This window comes from Canis lupus, chromosome 1 (genome assembly GCF_011100685.1).
Source record: "Canis lupus familiaris isolate Mischka breed German Shepherd chromosome 1, alternate assembly UU_Cfam_GSD_1.0, whole genome shotgun sequence".
In the NCBI taxonomy this organism is placed as follows: Eukaryota; Metazoa; Chordata; class Mammalia; order Carnivora; family Canidae; genus Canis; species Canis lupus.
In genome coordinates this window covers 112,894,604-112,917,812 of record NC_049222.1, presented here as the reverse complement: position 1 = coordinate 112,917,812, position 23,209 = coordinate 112,894,604, and the positions used below count along the sequence as shown (strand labels likewise).

The following is a 23,209-nucleotide window of genomic DNA, read 5'->3' as shown; positions in this document are numbered from 1 at the left end:
GATGATGAGATTCAGGGAGATGCCTCCCTCATCCTGGTCTGGCCTACCCCACCCAGAGCCATGCTCAGTGGGAGATGCTGTTGTGGACACACAGATATTCAAACTCTGGAGCAGGCAAGCACACAAGCCCACGCCCGCCCATACCCAGACAGAGGCTCAAACGGATGCACAAAGACAGCCTCGTGAGCCACCAGATGCACAGATAGCTAGGAGCCCAGAGCCAGACCCACATCCTTTCTTTCTCACCTAACCTTCACCCCCATGTCAAAAAAATACAAGCACACAAGAGTACAGAGCATCTTACAATAAGAAAGGTCCCTACGCACTCAACAAACACACGCACACTTGAACACAAAGGTGCACAGGGTCCAATGAAAAAGGTGCCCGGACACTTTGTGGGTATGCATGTATACACACAACCAAAAGCACACACAAAGGTGTGCACATAGGTGCATACCAAGAGTCCTGAAGACACAAAGTTCTACGGAGATAGGTGCACACTGACAGTCGCAGATAAATGTCTGTGCGCACACACACACATCCACATGCGCATGCGCGCACACACACACACACACACACACACACACACACACATACAAAGACCTCAAAACCCACACACCAGGCAGGATGCATGGCAAAGCCAGGCTGGGAAACCCACCCAGCTGCGGCACAGCCCGCTCTGGCCCTGTCCCCACTGAGGCGAGAATGGCCGCCTGGTCTCTGGTCTATGGCCCCCTAGCCAGCTCCAGCCAAATGCGCCATCATTCGTCCAGCCCCGATCACATCAATTGTCGAGCTTCCCTTCCTTGCTGACCGGCCATCTCGGCCATCAGCGGCCTCGGCCATTAGTCGGCTCCCGCCTCTGGCCTGAATTTGTTGAATCTCCCTTACCTGCCAGAACCGTCCAGACCAATGGAGCCCTTCCAGGGTGGTCTCCCTGACCCTCTCCTCAAGGGAGTCTGATGTCCCTGTTGTGTGACCCACAGCCCATGCCTCAGCACGATCCCCCCCACCTCGGCACACTGTTCATGCTGTCATTCTTCAATGACCGCTAGCCACGGTGGTTCTGGTGGATCAGGAGGCTGTGTGTTTGAGTGTGTGTGTGTGAGTCCGCTTGCAGGCATGTGTGTATGGGTGATGGGATGGCTACAGCTGTGCTTTAAGTCAAAAGGAGTGTGTGTGTGTGTGCATGCGTGAGTGTGTGTGTATGTGTGAGTAAGGGGTTAGGATATTAGCAGCTGTGCTTAGAGTCAAAGTGTCTGAGTGTGGTTGTGCATATGGGGAGTTAGGACATCAGGGGCTGTGCTTCACATGTGTGTACATGCGTGTGCACGTGTGTGGCTTTGATGCAGGGAGTGACTCAGTGGCTAGGGCTAGCCTCAGTTCCGGGGAGCTGAGAGGAGCTGTCTTGGGCATGGGGGAGCAGCACAGTACAGGGGTCTGCTTCTCAGGCGCTTGTGAGCAAGTGGAGTACGTCTCTCCCAGACTCTGTTGCCTGTGTTTGTGAAAGTGACAGATGCTGCCTCCCTGGCCTCACTGCGGCGGATTAAGTCTGTGAATGCCACATGAGTCCGCACCCCAGTGGGGGAGGGTCCCCAGCCTGCTCTATCGCTCAAATGTGTGGCCACAGCCCTGGACAGTATATCCTGGGGGAAAGGGGCTAAAGTTGGTTTCTGCGAGGGAGATTGTGTCCGAATGGACGTGAAGGCCAAGGGCTCTGCATGTGTGTTCAGGCACCTGCACTCATGCTCACATGCTAGTCCGTGTTGTCCAAGGCACATCGTTCTGAGACACACACGTGTACACACGATTGCACAAGAGCTAGCTCCTCGCAGCCAGCCAGATGGAGTCCAAACTCCTCAGAGCCTCCACGGAGGGGTCCTGCATCACCGTGCCAACCTCCAGCCTTCGGGCCACACCCCCAACCTGGGCTGCTCCCTCCCAGTTTTCCCCAGCCATCATTCTGCCCTCCCACCTCCCCACATTCTCAGTGCCCAGAGCAGCGTCAAAGACCCACCTCCCTGTTTAAACCCATGCCTCCCTCCTTGTCCAGATTCCCGACAACCTGGAAACTACCCTGGAGCTCACAGCCCAAGCACTAGAATCTTGTCTAAGGCTGGGATGGGGTCCACTCCAGAGTCTATGGTTGGTGTCCGATAATTGTTTGCAGGTAAGAAGTGATCATGCTACCATCACCTGAATATCTCAGGGGACTGTACTTCATCTGCTCAGAGACTCACACTACTCAATAAATACCTATCAAATGTGGGGACCTAATACGTGGGGCCACCACCTCCAGTCTCTTGCTGGCTGTGTCAGAGCTGGAAAAGCTGCCTTCCCCGAGCATCTAATGAAGGTGGAGCTGTGTATGAGTGAGGGAAGGTGTACCTGCCTTGCAAGGCCACTGTGTGCATGGGGGGCAGGTAGCTACACAGCCTGGGGCTCACAGGGGCTCTCTGCACACGTTGGAGGGGCATGAAAGCTCATCTGTACCCCTATCTTTGAACAAGCTCAGCCCCAAACTGTCACCAACAGAATGGGCTCTTGACCTCACTTACTTGTCAACTTTCCCATCAGGATACAAAGAGAGACCCAGGTCCTCAAAGCCCTCACTGAGCCATGAAGGCATCTATCCACCTTAAAAGGTCCTGGGAGACAGTCTGTAGATGGAGGTCTCAGGGGGCCAGGGAGCAAGCAGGCATGGGGCTGAGCCAGAGAAAGGACATGGTGCTGAGACAGCTATAGGGAGACCTCTAAGGACAGACCAAGCTTGGTACCAGGAATCCAAAGCCCTTGGCTCTAGCACTGCTTGGTAGCTTACAGCCTGGGAGGATGGTATGGACCTCAAACCCTCATCTGTGAAAGGGGCATCGCCAGGGCTCCAAAAGAGTTAGGTGGATGTAAGTGTCATCTCATCATCATCATCATCATCATCATCGTCGTCATCATCATTATTAGATCAGGAGGTGGTGGGCCTAAGGGGAAAACGATGAGTGATCTATATTTAGAAGAAAGAACAGATCCCCGTCTGAGGAGACCCCACACTCACTCTCTCCTCAAACAATTCTCCATACTGGGGTTTCTCAAGCATTTCAATCCCGAGAAAAAAACCTGGAGATTAACCAGCACATATCAGATGTGGAAACTGCTCCCTTGCCCCCATGAGGTCCAAGCAGCCCCTGGTGTGGCCATCTGTCCTCCCCCAGGGCCTACATTATACTCCCCACATTAGGGTTATGAGCCAGGGCTCTGACAAGCTCTACCTAGTGGGGTGCTGAGGTTGAGGCCCTAGCTTGGCTGTCACACTAGTGGGAGAAGGGGTTCTGGCCTGTGGCCCCTGCATATAAGGAGCTAGCGCGTAGGAGCCCAAATGGAGGTGGCCTCAGTGGCCACTGATGGATCCGCTGGGAAAAAAATCTGTCCAGGACGCCGTCTGGGATATATAGGCTAACCTTTATGACACACACACCATGGGTGTGGGCATGCACAAACACCACACACACACACACACACACACACACACACACACTGTGGCCAAGTTCTTTCCCTATGACAGCCCCTGTCGCAGACACCCTCCATTTTCCCTGCAAAGACTGACAGAGGGAAGTGAGGGCAACCAAGGCACCCAAGAACAGCACTGCGACCAACCAGAGGGTTGGCCAGTAGCTTAAGGGAAATGGGGACGGGGATGTGGACCTCTCAATGGGCACAAACGAGCCTCTGTCCAGCATTACCCAGAAATCAGGAAGTAGACACAGAACTGCGTTACCAGCAAGTAGAGATGCAGACTGCAGCCCTGATCTCCTTCTCTCCTGGCCTGCCTTCCACCCCTGACACGGGACGCTTTGTTACGAAGAGCCAGGGAAGGTTTCTGTGGGCTGACTTCGGGGCATCTTCTCTTGTTTTGTTTTCTTGAACTGAGCTTCACGACTGCTGTGCAAGCATGCTGTCAAGCCCACCCATATGCCTGTGACCTCTGTACGCATCTTTCATCACGGCACCCAGATCCTGCTTCATAAGCCCACCCTCCCCCTAACCTAAGACACACAGAGACACCTAACAAAAACAACAACAACAATAATAATAATAGCTCTGTGTAGCAATGGTACTTTCACATGTGACTTTATTTAACATAGAACCTCGAGTGCACACACCACGTTCAGACCTAGTACACACACGCAGAACCTCTACTCCAACCACGCTGCACGTACGCATTGACGCACCCACTGCCGATGCCAGACTTGGCACACAGACCTGCACACGCATGGATGGCTGCCATGCACTGAGCCAGCGAGTGCCTCCCAAGTGCACACTCAGTGAGGGGCCCATGAATGTCCAGACAAGGGAAGAACCAATATAAATGCCGGCGCCGACTCCCTCCTGCACACGTATGGCCCACAATGGGGACCCCCAGTACCCAGCCCCCTGCTGAACGCACAGGTTGTGATTCTACACCTTTGGCTCCTCATTCTGCCGAGGCTCCCAAGCCCTGCACACAGTCAGTCTACCCTGAACACCTCTTGCAACGTACACGGGCCTTGCACACAGGCACACTGCCGCCATGGTCTGACTCCGTACACACCAGCCCCCCACTGCGCAATGACGCTATATTCTTATGCCCTAGGGGAGGGGGGCATATTCACCAGACAAGATGGCAAGAGACTAAAACCTACTGAGTTAAGCAGCTCCTGGGGTCTTTCTCTAAACCCAGGTCCTGCTCCCCAACTCAGCAGGCCCCAGAAGCTAGAGAGAAATCGGGGAGTGGTCGGCAGGCCACAGGCTTTCTCTTAGGACCTTTTACCTGGGACTCAGAGGCTCTAAAGACCCTCTCAGATGCCCCCCCCCCCCTCAATTTTCTCCCTTTTCACTTCCCACTAGCCATCCGTGTCATTTCCTTCTCTGTCCACACCCTTCTCTCTCAGTGGGGCTGAGTCCACAGCCATGAGCCCTCACTTAAGGTATTCCCCTCCCCCTCCAATGGCCCCAGTAAGCATCCAGCGGGACTTCTCTAGGAAGCCGGAGGAAATAGGGGGTGGCGCTAGAACCCTAGGGCAGACCCAGGCCCCCAGCAGGGAAAAAAGACGGTAGAAATACTTGGGGGGGTATAGAATAAGGGTTAGGTTGTGGTGGGAACTCAGGGATTCTTGTCTTCGTGCAGAGCCTCTCCCTGGCACCCTGCTCCAGGCCCATGCTACCAAAGTGATGAATAAATGAAACTGAGGGAGGGGATAGAAAGGACAGGGAAATAGGGAGAATGAGTGGCAGGGAGGAAGAATGAAAGAGAAGGAGAAAGGGGGGAGGGAAAAAAGAGAAAAAAAGAAAGGAAGGGGTGGAAAGAAAGAAGATGGGGAGAAAAACTGAGTGGAGAGGAGAAAGCTTTTATTGAGAGGAGGAAGAGACAAACTGGAAAACAGGGAGAAAGAGAACCGGCAAAGGGATGGAGAAAAAGCAGGCTGAGATAGGACAGGAGAGGAAGAAAAGAGAAGGGAGCACAGACGCAGGAGGAGGCCACCAAAGGGGTTCCCCAAGTTACAGACTTTGCCCAGAGAGCCGAGGGGTGCACCCTAGCTCCCCAACATCACTCCTGGGCCCTGGAGCTCCACTCCCACCTCTCCTCCTACCAGAAACGCCACCGCCTCTCAGGCGCCCCATCCCAGCTGCTCCCTCTCCCATCTTCCACCCTGCCGGCAGTCCAGAGCACCCCGTTTCTTTCTCTTGCCCCTCGTTTCCACCCCCAGCCCGTTCTGGTCCCCCGTGCCCTCTTACCTCTCCCCCCCATGCACCCCGCTTGCTTCGGAGCTTCATACAGCACCAGCAACCAATATGCTCACCATCATCACACTAAACCGGCCCCCACACCCCCAGGAAAGGAGGAAAAAAAAAAAAAAGCAGGCGGCACCACCACCAGTCCTGACCCCCTCTCGCCTCATTTTCTCCACAGCCGCCCCTTCCCCAAACGCAGAGTCAAAAATGGGGATCCCGCCCAGCCCGGGGAGCCTCTCCAAAGCGCCGAAGCCAGCCGGGAGCGGATGCCACCTCTCCTCTCTTCTCTGCACTCGCTCCTTTTTGTATACGACGGCCCCAGCTGCGATGGGTTTTATTTTCATCGTCTTTTTATTGGTATTATTGTTTTTCTCTTTTTCTTTATTTTTTTGCCCGGGGGGCGGCAGCGACGAAGCGCCCACCGCCTGGTCTCCGTCGCCAGCTCCCGGCCGTCGGCTCTTTCTCTCTCGGCGCTGCTCTCACCTCCCTCCTTTCTCTTCTGTCTCCGCTCGCTCCTCCGTCCTCTCGGCTCCGTCCTCTGTCACTGCGCCCTCTCCTCCCTACGGCCTCCCGCCCCACGCCTCTCCTTTCCCCATCCTTCTTGCCCCTTCTCCCCTTTTTCTCTCCTTCTTCACCTCCTCTCCGTCCCCATTTCTTCCCATCCCTCCCCCCCACCAACCACGCACATCTCCTTTTGGTTCCCTCGCCGCCACCGACAGCAAGCCACCCCCCTCGCCCCCAAATAATAAAAATATCCGGCCGGGGGCAAAGCCCCGACGCCGGCGCCGGGAGGGAGGCGAGAGGGCCGGGGCCGCAGCGGCGGGCAGCCCGAGCGCGGTGCGGAGCGAGCGGCGCCCGCCCGGCTCCCGCCCGGAGAGCTCTCTGCAATAGGCCGAGCCGGCTGCATTAAGCTTCTTGCAATCAATAAAGCGCGGGTCAGATTATGCAAAGCGCAGATATTAATATGCAAAGTTTTAAAGATTTTTAAATGGAAGGGCGAGCGCGGCGCGGGCGGGCGGGCAGGGGCTGCGAGCGGAGAGGGAGGAAGGGAGGGCGGGCGGGCGGGCGCGCAGGCGAGCTGGGGAGAGGAGGAGGCTGCCCGCCGCCCGCCCGCCCGCCCGCCCGGCTGCGCCGCGCCGCCTTGCCTTACCGCTGCTCCCATCGGTAGGCGCCGCTGTCTTCGCCATGCGCGTCAGCTGCACGGCTCCGAGGGGATGGCCGAGGAGGAGCCGCCGCCGCCAACGCTACCCCCGCTCCCGCTCCCGCTCCCGCGCCCGCTCGCTGCCTGCTGCTGGCGCTGCTCTGGCCGCTGCTCCTCGCCTGAGCTGCCGGCGCGAGCCCAGGCGCGCGCCATCCCCGGCTCCCACCTTGTCCCCATGGCAACCCCGGGCCCAAGGATGCTCAGAGAGAGAGCGCGAGCGAGAGAGCGAGGGGGGAGAGAGGGAGAGGGAGAGGGCGGGGAGCGCAGGGGACACGGAGGCAGGGAGAGGCCCGAGACCCACAGAGACACAGAGACACGCAGAGACGGAGCGACTCAGAGACATGCAGAGATAGGCTGAAACAGACAGAGACGCAGTGACAGAGAGAGGGGAGAGGGGCGGGGAGTAGAGGGGGACACCGAGACCAGGAGAAGCCCAGAGACGCACAGAGACACACAGAAATGCAAAGAGACACAGAGAGACAGAGGGGAGAGGGAGAGGGAGAGGGAGGGGAGCAGAGGGGGACTCAAAGGCAGGGAGTGACCCCGAGGCACAGAGACACCCATGGATAGAGAGACATCTAGAGACAGAGAGAAAATGGAGAGAGGAGAGGGCCAGGAGCTCAGAGGACACAGAGGCAGGGAAAGACTCAAAGAGACAAAGAGATGCCCAGAGACAGAGACACACAGACACACAGACACACATAGACCAGGGACAGAGAGGGAGAGGTGAGGAGCAGAGACAGACTCAAAGGCAGGGGGAGGCCTCAAAGAGACACCAGAGACACAGAGACAGGGAGGAAAGAGGAGAGACAGTAGTACAGGAGACACAGGCAGGGAGAGACTAACAGAGGCAGAGAGATGTGAGAGACACACGGAAACATAAACACAGGCTTGGTGCAGGGGGTGAGAAAGAGGGGTGGGGAGTTGTAAACAGGGGCATGAAAGCAGAGGAGCACCAAGAATCCCAGAGACATGCAGAGACAAAGAGATAAAGAGAAGAGGTCCGTGCGAAGAGAAAAGAGATGAAGAACTAGAAAGACAACCACAGAGAGGCAGACACACAGACAGGAGACAGAGTTATATATCTATATCGATAGCTACAGATACATAAAGAGAGGGAGGGAGAGAGAGTCAAAGAGATAGACACAGAGATAAGAGACACAGACATGCAAGAATCAGAGATGGGAAAAAGAGCTACACTCAGAGTTGGAGATACAGAGACAGGAAGAGAGAGACAGAGACAGGCACAGGAGATAGACACGGAGATAAGAGAGACATGCAGAATCAGGGAGTACGAAGAAAGAGCCATGAGGGGGAAGGCAAAGCCAGAAAGGCACAGGCAGAGACCAAAAGATATGGAGACAGAGAAAAGGAGAAGGCACCCAGAGAGAGAGAGACAGAGAGGTGGAGGCAGACAAGGAGACAGATGTTTAGTGAGGTGTAGATAGAAATACAGAGAAGTAGGGATTCTGGAAGAGAACCCAAGAAACAGAAAGAAAAAAAGGAAATGTGCAAAGAGAGACACAGGACGAGACAACCAAAGAGACAAACAGAGACAGAAAGCCAAGACGGAAGATTTTGAGAGTCAAAGGGCTGAGCTGAGAAACCCAAAGAGACAGGGACAGAGACTGCAGGAAACAGGGAGATGGTGAGATGAAGAGGGACACTAGAAGAGTCTTCCTGGTGGACAGAGATCCACAGGGGAGATACGAGTCAGAGACAGCAGGGGACAAATGAAGAATCAGAAATTGAGACTAAGACTTGGAAGTAGGGGACGAGGGACAAAGAGAAAGAGCCTAGGGGAGGCCGGGGAGAGGGCAGAGACCAGGAGAGTGACAAGTGGGTCTAGGGGAGCACCAGCGGGGAGAGAGCAAGTAGGGAAAACTAGAACAGCAGGGGATGGGGAGGGAGGGAGGGAGGAGGGCAGTGTCCACTCTGTGAGCATCACCCCTGTGCCAGGCACATTAAGGCAGGGAGGGAGAGGAAGGAGAGGGGGACTGAGCAGGAAGGGACCCCAGCCAAGGGAAGGTGGGCTCTGGGTCTGGGGAGGGCACGTGGCTCTGGCCCCAAGTCAGAGGGGGGGGCGCTGCGCTGCAGGGGAGGGGGGAGGATGGGGCTTTGAGTGGTACCCAGAGCTGACGGGTTTGTGGGAGGGAGGAGGAGGAGCATCGCGGAGTCTTGGCTCAGAGGCTGCAGCTGCCCGAGGACGCTTTGTTACCTACCCTGCTGCTGCCCCGCACGGACTGCGTGGGCACACGGGTGACATGTGTGTGAGAGAAACACGAGAATCACCGACTGCCCACGTGTACAGAGAAGGCTCCAGGGACCTACACTGAAAGCGCGGAACAGAAATAAATACAGGAAACACCTACCCCGCGGGCGTACAAAGTAAGTACACGGGACATGTGCAGCGCATAACAGACTTGGAACTACCTCCTCAGCCCTGTACTGGGCAGCCTCTTGGGACCCACACTGTGTGCACAACACAGGTAAATGCGAGAAATACCTATCCCGTGTGCATACAAAGTAGGTACAGAGACTAAGGCAGTACATGCATGAGCCGAGGAACCACTTAATACCCCTATACGGAGCAGGGCCCCAGAGTCCACACTGCTTGTGTACAACACAAAGCAATACAGGAAATGCCTGCCCCACCTGCACACAAACTAGGCACACAGGACCCATACATCATGAACATAAGGGACATGGAACCACATAACAAGCGGCTTCCCAGGATCCACACTGTGCGTACACAGCATAAATAAATGCAGGAAGTACCCTATGGCTTGTGTCTATAAAGTAGGCACACACCTAATATTAGGACCTAAGGGGTATGAATATGACAGACACCCATGAGCAGGTTCTGGAGACCCGCAAAGTGCATACTACACAAGTAAATATAACAAATACCCACCTTGTTTGGATGAAAAGGCTCAGGGGTTCCACTGATAAGGACAAACTCAAAAGGGGTGTGTATAATGACTATAGAGGAACAACCCACCTTGGAAGAACCAAGAAGGAACAGTGGGCCCTGCCATGAGCTCCCCGCTGTGTGTGCACAGACACCTTGATGCCTGTTAAAAGGGAAGCTCCAGGCAGGGACTAGGGCCAAGGGATAGTTCTCTACCCCACCCCGAAACCCATAAAGGACCCACACGTGGTGGGAGCTTCTCCCCTCCAAGAATGAGCAAGTAGGCAATAACTACATGTATGGTGAGCACACACTACACACTCAAGTACCAGTGTGAATGATCCCAAAACGTTGATTGGATACATACATGCAAAATCCTTATCAGATGTTTAGTGGACAGTATGCTGAGCAGTGATGGCCCGCTGCTGATATATGAAAGGTGTCTTTTAATTATCCAGAATATCCCCATGAAGCAAAAGCTGATGTCACTCACATAGCACGGGCAGATCCAGGAGGAGTCTCAAGTTAAGCCAGGGGGCAGGTTGCCCTAACTGCTCTCAAGGGCTCCACACGCAGCCCTGAGTCAAGACCATGAGGCTTAAGGTAGCCACCAAGCACACACAAGGACACACAAGGCACATTGCACACAACACGGGGGAAATGCGCATGTTCCCCCTCCTTCTGAAGGAGCCCTAATTCCAGAAGTGCTGGATTCTTGGGAGGAGTGTGCGGGCGTATGAGTCTGAGTGAGGCTGTATCTGGAGATGGGTGTATAGCTCTTCTTGTGCCAATGAACTTGTGGCCTTAGCTCTCACTCCCTACTCCTTCTGCCCCTTCACATTCCAGAGACTGTGTAAAAATAGCAGTACCTGGTGTACACTAAGTGCAACATGTTGTAAGCTATGGATACTCTTAATCATGCGTGTGCATCTGAATGCACATCTAGATGGAAGCACATGCTCACTAATGCAATGTGTCTGTCCGTGTATCTGTAGCCACCTATCCATGTGAGTGTGGGCGTGTGGACATCTTTGTGTCTGGGTCCCCAGTCTTGCATCTCCCTTATAAACTGAGGACAAAGCGGGTAAGATAAAGGAAATGGAGGCACACAAAGGGGGAGGAGCACTCTGGGAGAAGGAGGAGGGTTGTGGATAGGAAGAGGGAAAGAGGAAAAGACCCAGCAATGGAATGGGGCCAAGGGAAGGAGGAAAGGAGCTTCAAGGATGGAAGCAGTGGGAGAGGGTAGATGAGGAAGGAGAAACAGTGGGCTGGGAGAAAGGAAGGAGGCCGGCAGGAGAAAGGGATGCAAGTGAGACCCACTGGAGAAAGAAGAATACGGAAGAAGGTGCCAAGAAAAGGAAGGGGCCTCAGGATGGAGGGAGGGAGACAAGGGAAGGAAATAAGAGAGAGAGAGAGGTTTTTCTGGTCTGCACAAAATTTAGAGATCTCCCCCAAGGGCCTCCTTGAGGGAAGGAGTCTGAGTAGGGGATGAAGGGGAATGGAAGGGAACAGAGGAGATAAAGGAGGAGAAAACATAATGAGGCTCCCCAGAATGGGACAGCCAGCTGCCACCAGCATCCTAAAAGGGGCTCAGGAGACAGGGACCTCAGTGGCCCAGAGAAAGAGGCACACAGAGCATGCCAGGCAGAGGCAGAGGAACATCTGAAAGGAGTGAGTCTCAGAAGAGGTGGGGGGATAGCTGAGCGACTTGCGGACTCAGGGAGGCCAGGGCTCAATGGTGGAGACTTCCAAAGGCCAGAAGAAAGCTGCGGTGGGCAAGAGAGAGGGACAGAAGACCAGGTAGGGGGACAAAGCCTAGCCGGGGCAGAAGAATGAGGACTTGTGGACTGGAAATGGCTGGAGCAGCTGGAGGGCAACCTGAAGGCCATGGGCACCTGGCAGATGAGCCCTGTCGTATGCACATCCAAGATCCAGAGGTTCTCCTAGGTGTGCTCTCTCAGAACATTCGATTCAGTTCCATTTAAGAAAACATCTACTGAGTGCTAGTATGTGCTAGTGCTATGTTGTGAGCTGAAGACACAGGGTGGCCGAGGTACAATGCTGCCCTCACAGAGACCTGGTCTGCGCAGAGACAGTAAACATGCAGTTAGTGAAAGAGGCGGTAACACAGATGGACCCCAGAACAAAGTGAGAGAAGCTGGACGCGGAAGACTACATACTGTAGGATCCCATTTACAGGAAATTCTACCCAGAGCAAAACTATAGCGGCCCAAAAGCAGATCAGTGGTTGGAAGTGCTGGGATTAGGAGGGGACTCGTGGGGTAATGGGCATGTTTTGCATCATACTGTGGTGGTGGTTACATGACAGTGGGGTTGGGGGGGTACTCATCATACACTAAGAACTGGTGAATACTGGATTTAAATTATACTGCAATAAAGCAGACCAAAAATAAGTAAATAAAGAAGCAATTATAAGCCAGAACATTGAGACTCAAGATAGGGAACACTCAGTATTCTGCAGGAGCCAAGAGAAGGTAAAGGGGGCAGTGAGAGAGGGCTTCCAGGAGGAGGTGATGTCTGAGATAAGATCTAAAGGATGGGGGTGAGTGGTGAGGCATTTCCATGGCCATGGCGGTAGGACTTTCATGTGGAAGCAGGTGAGAACTGTAAAAAGTTAGATATATTTTTTTAAGATTTTATTTTTAAGTTATCTCTATACCCGACATGGGCTCAAACTCACAACCCGGAGATGGAGAGTCATATGCTCCACCAGCTAAGCCAGCCAGGAGGCCTGAAAGTTCAGTATGTCTTGGGCATAGAATGCAAAGTGGAACTAATGAGAGTAGAAAAAATCAGAGTCCAAAATACAAAGCCCATGACTTCCGGGGGTACCATGTTGACTAAGCCCCCCCTCCCCCTCTCGGCAGCCCCGCAGGCCCTCCAGAGGGAAATTGCAACACGGGATTGGGGATTGTGAATCTGCCCCTGTGTACCTCACAAAAAGGCCTTCCTTCCCCAGCCCTTCCAGAACTTCTTCTCTATTCCCTTCACATCAGAACGTCCCTCCCCCCTAGTAAACAGCCTCTGCAATGGGTCAGCTCCCTATTCCCTGCCACAGCCCACATCAAGCCCACCAGCTTGCCGGGCCCCAGCAAATCCCTTCAACCTGGATTCCGTGTGGCCACTGCCCCCTGGTGGCTACAGCCACGCATTACTGAGGATCAAGGGCCAGTCCCAAAGCCAGGCCTAGTCTCTTCCCCTCCAGGGCCCAGTCCAGGCCACTCCTATCACTGTCCCCTTCCCCAGACTGCCTCCTTCTTGCTAAATCCAACAGGTGCTTCTCAGTCATAGGACATGCCCTCTCTACAGCACTGGGCACAACTGTTTTTTAAAAATCCTCTTTGCATCTAAGAAAACTCACTCTCAAAAAAAAAAAAAAAGAAAACTCACTCTCTTGGTTCTCCCGCTCTGTCTCAGCTGCTCTCTCTGGGTGAATCTTCCCCTCCCACAATTGCCTTCTCTAAGCTGGTAAACCCAAATATTTCTCCATCTTATCCCTCTCTCCTAAACTTGGGACCCACATATCCAGCCACCTCCTGGAGGTCTCAAAGTCACCTCAAAATCAAAATGTTCAACCTGAACACACTGCCTTCCCCACCATGCCCCACCCCCACCCGATGTGAGTTTCTTCTCTCCCTACTGACCTCTCCATCTGATTCAGCAATCCAGTCAGAAAAATAGCCCCACACTGAGGGGGGCACTTGACAGGATGAGCACTGGGTGTTATGCTAAATGTTGGCTAATTGAACTCCAATTAAAAAATTAAAAGAAAAAAAAGAAAAATAGCCCCAGACTTGGCAGCCTCTTTGTCACGTTCACCTCCATGTCAGACTCAAAATCCCATCCAGTTCATTTACTTTCTTAATATATTTTTAAAGATTTTATTTATTTATTTGAGAGAGAGAGAGAGAGAGCAATAGAAAGCACAAGGAGGGGCAGAGGGAGAGGGAGAAGAGGCTCCCCGCTGAGCAGACAGTCCGATGAGGGGCTCTATCCCAGGACCCCAGGATCATGACCTGAGCTGAAGGCAGAGGTGAGCCACCTAGGTGCCCCCTACCTTCTTAATATTAAGATGAACCACATAAAAATTGCCAACAGTCAACTGGCTTTTTCTTTACAAAACAGCAATTTCATAGATCTCAACCTATTTCTCAAATCTATCTCCTCTTCTCTTCCAGTGACACTTGCCTCAGGTCCTCATTCAGGCCTCCACACCTGATGCACCGGCTTCCTGCCTGGCCTCCCAGCCTCCAGTCCTGCCTTTTCTAGTCCATTCTCCACAACCAGCCACTGGGGCGATCTTTCTACAACATGGCTTTGATGAAATCACTCCCTGCTTCAAACTCTTTCAGGGCTCCCCGTCACCAACAGGATGAAAGCCAAAACCTTCCTTAGCCAGTTTTTCAGGCCCTTCCCAGTATCTGGCTCCCCTCCTGCTCCTCCAGTCAGCACCCACTATGCACTATATACTCCAAACCAGACCACCACCACTTCCTTGAATTGGCTTCCTCTGACCTCCTGCCCTTTGCACATGCAGTTCTCTATAACTGGAATGTCCTTCCCCCTCTTCTCCCTCTGGCTAACTTCAATTCGACTTCAAGAACCGTTTCATAGGGGGTGCCTGGGTGGCTCAGTCGGCAGAGCATGCACTCTCGATCTCTGAGTTCAAGCCTCACGTTGGATGTACAGATTACCTTTAAAAAATAAAACATTTTTAAAAAAAGAACCATTTCATATATCCTAAGCTATCAAAAATCTCCAGTTTATACATTCACGCATTTAATACACACAGCTGGAGTAACCCATATAAGTACGACCTCCACGGAAGGTGCTAGTGATGCCAAGAGGGAGAGAATACGATTCCTGCCCTCAAGAGCTCATGGTCCAGTAGGAGAGACAAGCACATCAATAAATCAAAACAACATGGTGTGCTGGGACACAATACCAGCCTGGGTAAATTTTCTTGAGTTTTAAAGGGGAAGTCGTTCTCCTGAAGTGGGAGGGGCATTAAAATCAGAGAGGACAGTAGAAAGAAAGACATGCATGTGAAGAAGAGCAGGTTGTGGGCAGGCAGGCAGTGAGGTTGCTAACATACAAACTGTGTCAGAAAGATCCTCTGGAAAGGCTGGATGGGGCCCTATCATTAAGCATCTTTTGATCTCAGAGGCCATGGGGGCTTTAATACAGGGCAGCTCTGTGTTTTTGAGAGGGTCAGAGTGAGGCAAGAAAAACCAGGAAGCTGTTGCAATAACCCAACCAAGAGGAGCTAAAGGCTGATATTGTGACATTATTAGCAACCCAAAGCAGGTGACTGGTTTGACAAACTTTGAGGTAAATCCAGTCAGCAAGGCTTTATGTCTGGATATGAGGGTGAGGGAGAGGGTGGTGTCAAGGGTGATGACCATGTTTCTCACCTGGATGACTGGGTGGACGGAGTGCCATTCATTGAGACAGGAGAAAATATGAGGGAGGCACAGAGCTTACTTGAAGAAGTTCTTTTTGGAACTTCTTTTTTTTTTTTTTAAGATTTTATTTATTTATTCATGAGAGAGACCCAGAGAGAGGCAGAGACATAGGCAGAGTGAAAAGCAGGCTCCCTGTGGGGAGCTCAGTGTGAGACTTCATCCCAGGAACCCAGGATCACGCCCTGAGCCAAAGGCAGATGCTCCACCACTAAGCCACCCAGGCGTCTCCTTTTCGGAACCTCTTATGTCTGAGGTGTGCATGGGACACGCTCTGATCCAGCAGTCTATACTGGCTCTGCAGTGGATATTAGAATATAACATGGAGAGAGTCTGGGCTGAAAGTTTGCACATCATCAGCATACTGGTGAAAGCTAAAATCACGTGGGTAGATGATGTCTCTCAGGAAGAATGTGCAGAAGGAGAAGAGCTATGGGTCAAGAAAGGAGTCTGGGGAAGAGCCACATTTCAAAGATGTACAGAGGAAGAGGAGTCCCTATATGGACCAGAGAAGAAGCTGTCAGGGAGGAAGAAGAACGATGACTAAGCTAGGTCATGGAAGCTATGGTAGGCAGCCCTAAGAGGCACCCAGTGACCCCTGCCTCGGGGGTCTTGTGTGGTCTCTTCCCCATAAGTGTGGGCTGGACCTAGACACTCACTTCTCATGAAGAGAATACAGCAGAAGTGATGGCTTGTCACTTCCAAGATTAGATTATAAGAAGACTACAACTTCTATACATGCTCGCACGTCTTTTTCCCCTTCTCTCTCTCTCCTTCCCATCCCTGATCCCTCTGTTGGATCACCCACCCTGGGGAAACTCTTGCCTGCTATATCCCCCCCACACACAACCCGAGCCTTCAGACCCTTCAGACGAGATCACAAGCCCTCAGCTAAACCGCGCATGAATTCCTGACTCGAAGAAACTATGAAATAATAAATGTCTGCTGTTCTGAAATGCTAAGTTTTGCAAATCAATTTGTTATGCACAAGCCAGGAAGGAAAGATTGTCTTTTGTTTTTTCCTTTTTTTTTTTTTTAAGATTTTATTTATTTATTTATGAGAGACACAGAGACACAGGCACAGGGAGAAACAGGCTCCCTGAGGGAAGCCCGATGTGGGATTCAATCCTGGGATCACGCCCTGAGCCGAAGGCAGACACTCAACCACTGAGCCACTCAGGTGTCCCAGGAGGAAAGATTTTCAAGAGAGAGGTACTGGTCAATGGAGTCAAAAACTGCAGACAAAGACTGAAAAATGTCCTTGGATTTGGCAAGAGAAGGTCACCAACAAGCTTAGTGCAAATGGTTTCAGTGAGTTGAGGCTCAGATGGGAGATGAAGGCTGGGTCTGGTGAGCAGGAGTGCTCTGCACCGCAGACATCCATTGTTTCTGCCTGCCCAGCATCCATTTCCCCCTCGTCTATGATAGCTCCCTGATTTTTCTCTGAGTAACCACCCCTGGCCTACCAGATACAATTCCATGAGACTGTCCAACAGGGTGCCCAGCTGTCCACAGGCCAAGGGGAGGCCACATGGCTCAAGCCACACCAATCAGAGGCTCTCCCTGGAATTTGAATTGTGAGCTTATGTGACCTGCCGCCGCTGGAACCTGGTTGGAGCTGATCCAGACGGCAGCCAGGGCCCGAGGAGACTGTTATTCCTTCTTGCTGTCTCCATCCCTGCCATGCCCCTGGTTCAAATCCTTTTGGAAGCCGGGCTCTTCAGACCCTCCCTCCATCTGTGTGCCACCCTCATTTCCTTCTAATCAATTCTTTTCTTGCTTAAGTTTGCAAGTCAGTCTCTGTTGCTTACAGTCAAAGAACCCTAACTCATACATGTTCTTGCCAGAATTTTGGATGAGGGGCACTTAGGTGGCTCAGTGGTTGAGCATCGACCTTTGACTCAGGACCCTGGGATCAAGTCCCACATCAGGCTCCCCTTAGGGAGCCTGCTTCTCCCTCTGTCTATGTCTCTGCCTCTGTGTGTGTGTGTCTCTCATGAATAAATAAAATCTTAAATAAAAAGAATTTTGGATGAGATGAGGAGGAAGAAAAAGGACAGGCAACAGAGATAAAAGGAAGTAGAGGCTTTTTGTTAGTTTTTAAGGCAGTAGAAACTTGGACATATTTACAGGCTAAGAGGGAAGAAAGAGAAGGAAGGACCATCGAAACAGAGAAAGGAAGGATGATGGAGTGATGCTCTAGGAGTCACGACGGGCTGGGTGATACATAGGTGGAAAGGCTGGCCTGGAACACAGCCTGGAGAAGTATAGTAAATCTGGGTGTGGATCCCTATAGGTTTGAATAGGAAGCTGAAGGAAATCATGATGGATTCACCTTAATTGTATTTATTGAGACTCAAAGGGTAGTGTCAGAGGATACTTGTGGGAAGGGGTAACAGAGAGAGGCTGCCAAAGAAGTGGGACTACTTTGCCACCATCCTTATCTGTTTTTTTTTTTTTAAGATGTTATTTATTTATTCATGAGAGACACAGAGAGAGAGAGAGGCAGGGACACAGGCAGAGAGAGAGGCAGGCTCCATGCAGGGAGCCCGATGTGGGACTCGATCCAGGGACTCCAGGATCATGCCCTAGGCCAAAGGCAGGCACTCAGCCACTGAGCCACCAGGGTATCCCAGCCACCTTCCTTCTCTGAGCCAGTCTCAACCACCTGAACTGAGGCTAGGGCTATGCTGCCAGATGAGGCAGATGGCCCCCTGTAAGGCAATCAACAGTGTGCTGGTCATTTTCCCTTTGTCCTTCCAGGTCCACCCCCACCCTTCTCTACCCATATGGATAGCATGCCCCAGGTTCCTGTGCCCTCTGACATCTACCTGGGATCTCCACAGAAGCACCAGCAGGATGTTAGAGTCGGAAAAGAAAGCACTGTTGTAGATATTTCTCCTCCTACTCCCAGCTCTGTGTCAGTACCGTGGTTCTGGCAGTGGCTGTACCTTTCACAACTTCAGCCCCTCTCGGGCATGTTCCACAGCTCTCACTGGGCTCCAGTAGTACCGTTTCCTCTCCTCACCCCTGCAGACCTAAGGGTGGTCACAGCTTCCTGCTGCTTTCACCTCCCTTGTTGGCTCCCTCAACCCTGCCCACACCTCTGCAAATAGTTCCTTCATTAAATTATCTTCAAAATCCCAGCTGTGATGCCCTGTTTCCTGCTGGGACCCTGACTATTAGAGAGCTAGTGAGAAAGATCAGATAGTCTCATATGAGGCTCTGGCTGGGCAGGGAAGGGAGAGAAGCCAGAAGGGGTCCGGCCAACTAGCCCCAAACAGAGGGATCAGGGGAGTGGAGCTCTCTGTGAGTTAATCTACAGGTGTGATGGCAGTGGGGGCCTGGGAGCCTGGAAGGCAGGTGCTGGGATCAGAGTGTAAGATACTGGATTTCAAGCTTGGAAAACAGTAATGGGTTGTGGTTAAAATCAAGGCTTTTTTTGTTTTGTTTTAATTTTTTTTTTTAAGTAGTTTCCACACCCAGCGTGGGGCCTGAACTTACAACCCTGAGATCAAGAGTCACATGTTCTACCTACTGAGCCAGCCAGGCCCCCCTAAAACCTAGGCTTTTTAATTTGGGATCCAGAGAATCCTGTGTTAGCATCCTTGCCTGCCGCTTCACTATGCGTCAGCCAGGGAAGTGACTTCACCTTCCTTACTATGCATCCTCACCTTTAAAATGAGGCTCCTAATACCAACCTTGCTGGTTTTTGTGAGGGGTAAACACATGTATACCATTTGGCACTATGCCTGCCATGTAGTATGAATGCTCAGCAAATGTTCACTATGTGTACTGCACTTCTGAGTAATGACTTAGTCCAAGGTGTGGTCACGGGAATGAATGGCTGGTTTGGGAGGAAGTTTCAGCAGAGATGAGGTGGAAAGAGGCCAAGAGGTAAGATAATTGGAAGGATGAGTTATCACAGGGAGGTTAAATATTCCAGGGGGATCGTGGCATGGGGTAGACATGCAGTCTGTGAGGAGGTGCCAGAGTCTTCAGGAATGAGGGCAAGCAACCAGAGTCAACAGATGTCAATGAGGAAGTGGCACAGTGGTAGAACCTTTAGACATAAGCCTCAAGGAAGCCCGAGTTCCGTGAAGCCAGATTAGACTCAGTATGTGCCTCATCTGACCTCCCACAGTGACTTGTGTGTCCTCTTGAGACGCCCACAGTGATCATGTCCCCCAGTAAGCCAGAGCTGTCAAGAGAGGGATTGGATCTGACCCATCCTGTAGTAGCTAGAACAGAAGTATACATTGTTAAACGATTGTTGAATGACAGGAGAGGGGTTCAGGAAAGAGCACAGTTCTGGATGACATTTAGCAAAGTGGCAGGGCCAGGACGCTAACGCAGGACTCTCTAGGTCGCAAATTAAAAAGCCCTGGTTTTAGGGGCACCTAGGTGACTCAGTGGTTGAGCGTCTGCCTTTGGCTCAGGTTGTGATCCCGGGGTCCTGGGATCAAGACCCGCATCAGGCTCCCTGCAAAAACCTGCTTCTCCCTCTACCTATGTCTCTGCCTCTCTTGCTGTCTGTCATGAATAAGTAAAATCTTAAAATAAAAAAAATAAAAAGCCCCGGTTTTAACCACAACCCATTACTGTTTTCTGTGCTCAAAATCCAGTATCTTGCACTCTGATCCCAGCACCTTCCAGGCCCCCAGGCCCCCAGGTCCCCACTGCCATCACACCTATAGATTAACTCACAGAGAGCTCCGCTCCCCTGATCCCTTTGTTTGGGGCCAGTTGGCCAGACCCCTCTTGGCTTCTCTCCCTTCCCTGCCCAGCCAGAGCCTCATATTGGACCATCTTATTTAAGTTTGACTTTGTCCCATTTATCTCTCTGCATTCTCTTTTAATAACCTAGTGCCTTAAAAACACTTCTTATTCAATTTAAACAAATGTTCCCTGAGGGGCGTCAGTTGAGCATCCAACTCCTGAGTTCAGCTCAGGTCATGATCTCAGGGTTGTGAGATGGAGCCCAGAATCGGGTTCTGCATACTCCCCTCTCCCTTTACCCCCACCCATTGCTTGCTCTTTAAAAGAAGAAGAAGAAGGAGAAAGAGAAGAAGGAGAAGAAGAAGGAGAAGAAGAAGAAGAAGAAGAAGAAGAAGAAGAAGAAGAAGAAGAAGAAAAGAAAAGAAAAGAAAAGAAAAGAAAAGAAAAGAAAAGAAAAGAAAAGAAAAGAAAAGAAAAGAAAAAGAAAGAAAGACAAATGTTCCTGAGATCTCATACATACTGTTCCATCTATCTGGATTACCCTTGCCCATTCTATCCACTCAAAGACTTCTTACTCCTCATTCAGGAGTGAGCAGAAATTAGTCATTAGGGTGAAGAAAAATAAACAACGATACCACACGTTCATCAGACTGGCAAAACTAAAGTGTCTGACAATACCAAGTGTTGATGAGGATGTGTAAAGACAGGATGCAAAGACAACTCTCATTCAGTGCTGGTGGGAGAGTAATCTGGTACAAACACTTTAGAAAAATACTTTGGCAAAAAAAAAAAAAAAAAGAAAAATACTTTGGCAATGTGGCAGGCTGCAAAATGGCCCCCAAAACATATCTTCGGCTCAATCCCCGGAATCCGTGAATGTTATCATGGATGGCAAAAAGACTGCAGATGTGGGGATCCCTGGGTGGCGCAGGGATCCCTGGGTGGCGCAGCGGTTTGGCGCCTGCCTTTGGCCCAGGGCGCGATCCTGGAGACCCGGGATCGAATCCCACATCGGGCTCCCGGTGCATGGAGCCTGCTTCTCCCTCTGCCTATCTGCCTCTCTCTCTCTCTCTCTCTGTGACTATCATAAATAAATAAAAATTAAAAAAAAAAAAAGACTGCAGATGTGGTTAAAGTGAGGATTTTGAGATGAGGAGATTATCTTGATTATTTGAGTGGTCCCTAAATGTCATAACATGTGTCCTTATTAAGAGGGAGGTCAACAGAGATGTGACACAGACAGAAGAGGAGGCAATGTGATCACAGAGGCAGAGATGGGAGGAATGTGGCCACAAGCCAAGGGATGCTGGCAGCCACCAGAAGTTGGAGGAGGCAAAAAACAAATTCTTCCCCAGAGCCTCTGGAGGGAGTGTGGTTCTGCTGACACCTTGATTCTGGCCCAATGAAAATGATGTTACACTTCTGGCCTCCAGAACTACAGCGAATACATTTCTGTTGTGTTAAGCCATCAGATTTGTGGTTATTTATTACATCGGCCATTGGAAACTAATATTGGTGGTATCTATGAAACCTGAACATACCCACATCCAGCAGTTCTCCTTCCAGGTATATCCCAATAGAAATGTGAGCATTTGCTCACCAAAAACCATGCACGACAACGTTTGCAGCAGCATTACTCATTATAGCCCCAAAGTGGAAATGACTTCTATGTCCATCAACGGTGCGATGCATGAAGTACTTTGTAGGATGGTCATAAAAATGAGTCAACTGCAAACAGACACATAGGGGAACCTCACAAACGCAACACTGAGCAAAAGAAAGCAGACCCAACAGAAGACATATTGTACGATTCCATTTATATCAAGTGCAAGAGAGAAACTTAACTACATCGAGGGACATAAAACAAGCCAAAACGAAACAAAAGCAAAGAATTATTACTGTAAAAGGCGGGATAGTGTTCCTAGCTAGGGGGAGGAAGGGGCAGGTGTGGTCAGGAGGGAGTATATGACAGCCAGGTGGCAGGGGGTGGGGGATGTCTGGGATGCTGGCAATGTATTTCTTAATGTGGGAGGCACAGGTGTTTCACAAACACACTAACACCGCACTTGCACTGTATATCCTTTGTCCGTACTTTTCGGAATGTTGTATTTCACAGTTGAAAGGTATGGTGGTGGCGTTGATTCTAAACAGAATGAACAGGGGTCCGATCCTTGAGGCCTTTCTGGGACGCTCCACTCAGCGTCCTCTGGGCTCCCGCAGCCTCTGCTAATGATTCAGGTCACCGACCCTCCGGGGCTGCGACCCGCGGTGGCCCTGCGTGGCTGGCCGGCCAGAACAGGAGCTGCGGGCCAGCGCCCGGCCAGAGCGCCGCCAGGGACTCCGGCGGAGGCCTGGGGACAGGTGCGCGGCCACGGGCCTGCCTCACTCTACCACTTCCTAGCGTTACTGTGACTGTGATCGTGGCCAGCCCGTGGGAGCTGATGGCTGCTGAGCAACCGACGGGGGGCGGACTCTGCACCGCCGCCACTTACCTCTGACTCTCCCTAAGGCCTTCAGGCGGGCTGCTCTCTCTGCTGGGAGGCTTCCTCTCGGTCACTCGGTTGAACTCCTACTCATCCTGCAAGAGCCAGATGCGGGCTCCTCTCCTCTGTGAAACCTGCCTTCCTCTGAGCTCCCACAGGCCCCTCCGTCGCCTGGCTGCAGCCTGTCCATGCCCTGCCCCACAGAATCTGTCCCAACTCCTGAAGCTCTTTGATCTCCCCGGCTTGTCCTCATGGCCTGGGTCTGACCCACTTCTGGGCCTCAGGGGTGCGTCGGTCACCGACGGTGCCGGGCGCGGGCTCTGGCAGGTCCAGGCGAGCTCCACAGCGCGCGCGCCCACGGAGGCTCTGCAGGCGAGACGTCTCAAGGTTCCCGCCACCGCCGACTCCTGCATGCACTGCGCCTGCGCGGCCCCCGGCGGCCTCGCGGTTAGGCGTCCCTACGCCCGGCACGCGCGTGCCAGCGAGGGGGCGGGCCCCGGCTGAGGAGGGCGGGTGGGAGGAGCCTAGAGGACGGGGCGGGGCGGGGCGGGGCGGGGCGGGGCGGGGCGGGGCCTGGGCGGGGTGCGGACGGGGCCCGTGTCAAGGAACTGACGCGCGGACGGGGCCCGAATCGCTCCCAGCGAGGAGG

At 52.2% G+C, this 23,209-nt stretch overlaps 1 protein-coding gene across 1 annotated transcript in view; it reads right to left on the bottom strand.

Annotated features, from left to right (window-relative positions):
• The window catches only part of POU2F2 (POU class 2 homeobox 2), a 95,782-nt gene extending 72,807 nt beyond the window's left edge, over positions 1-22,975 (bottom strand). Inside the window, exon 1 of the mRNA XM_038528762.1 lies at positions 22,570-22,975. The gene's annotated coding sequence lies outside the window, so the exon portion shown is untranslated. The remainder of the gene's footprint in view (positions 1-22,569) is intronic.
• Between the last annotated feature and the right edge of the window lie 234 nt (positions 22,976-23,209).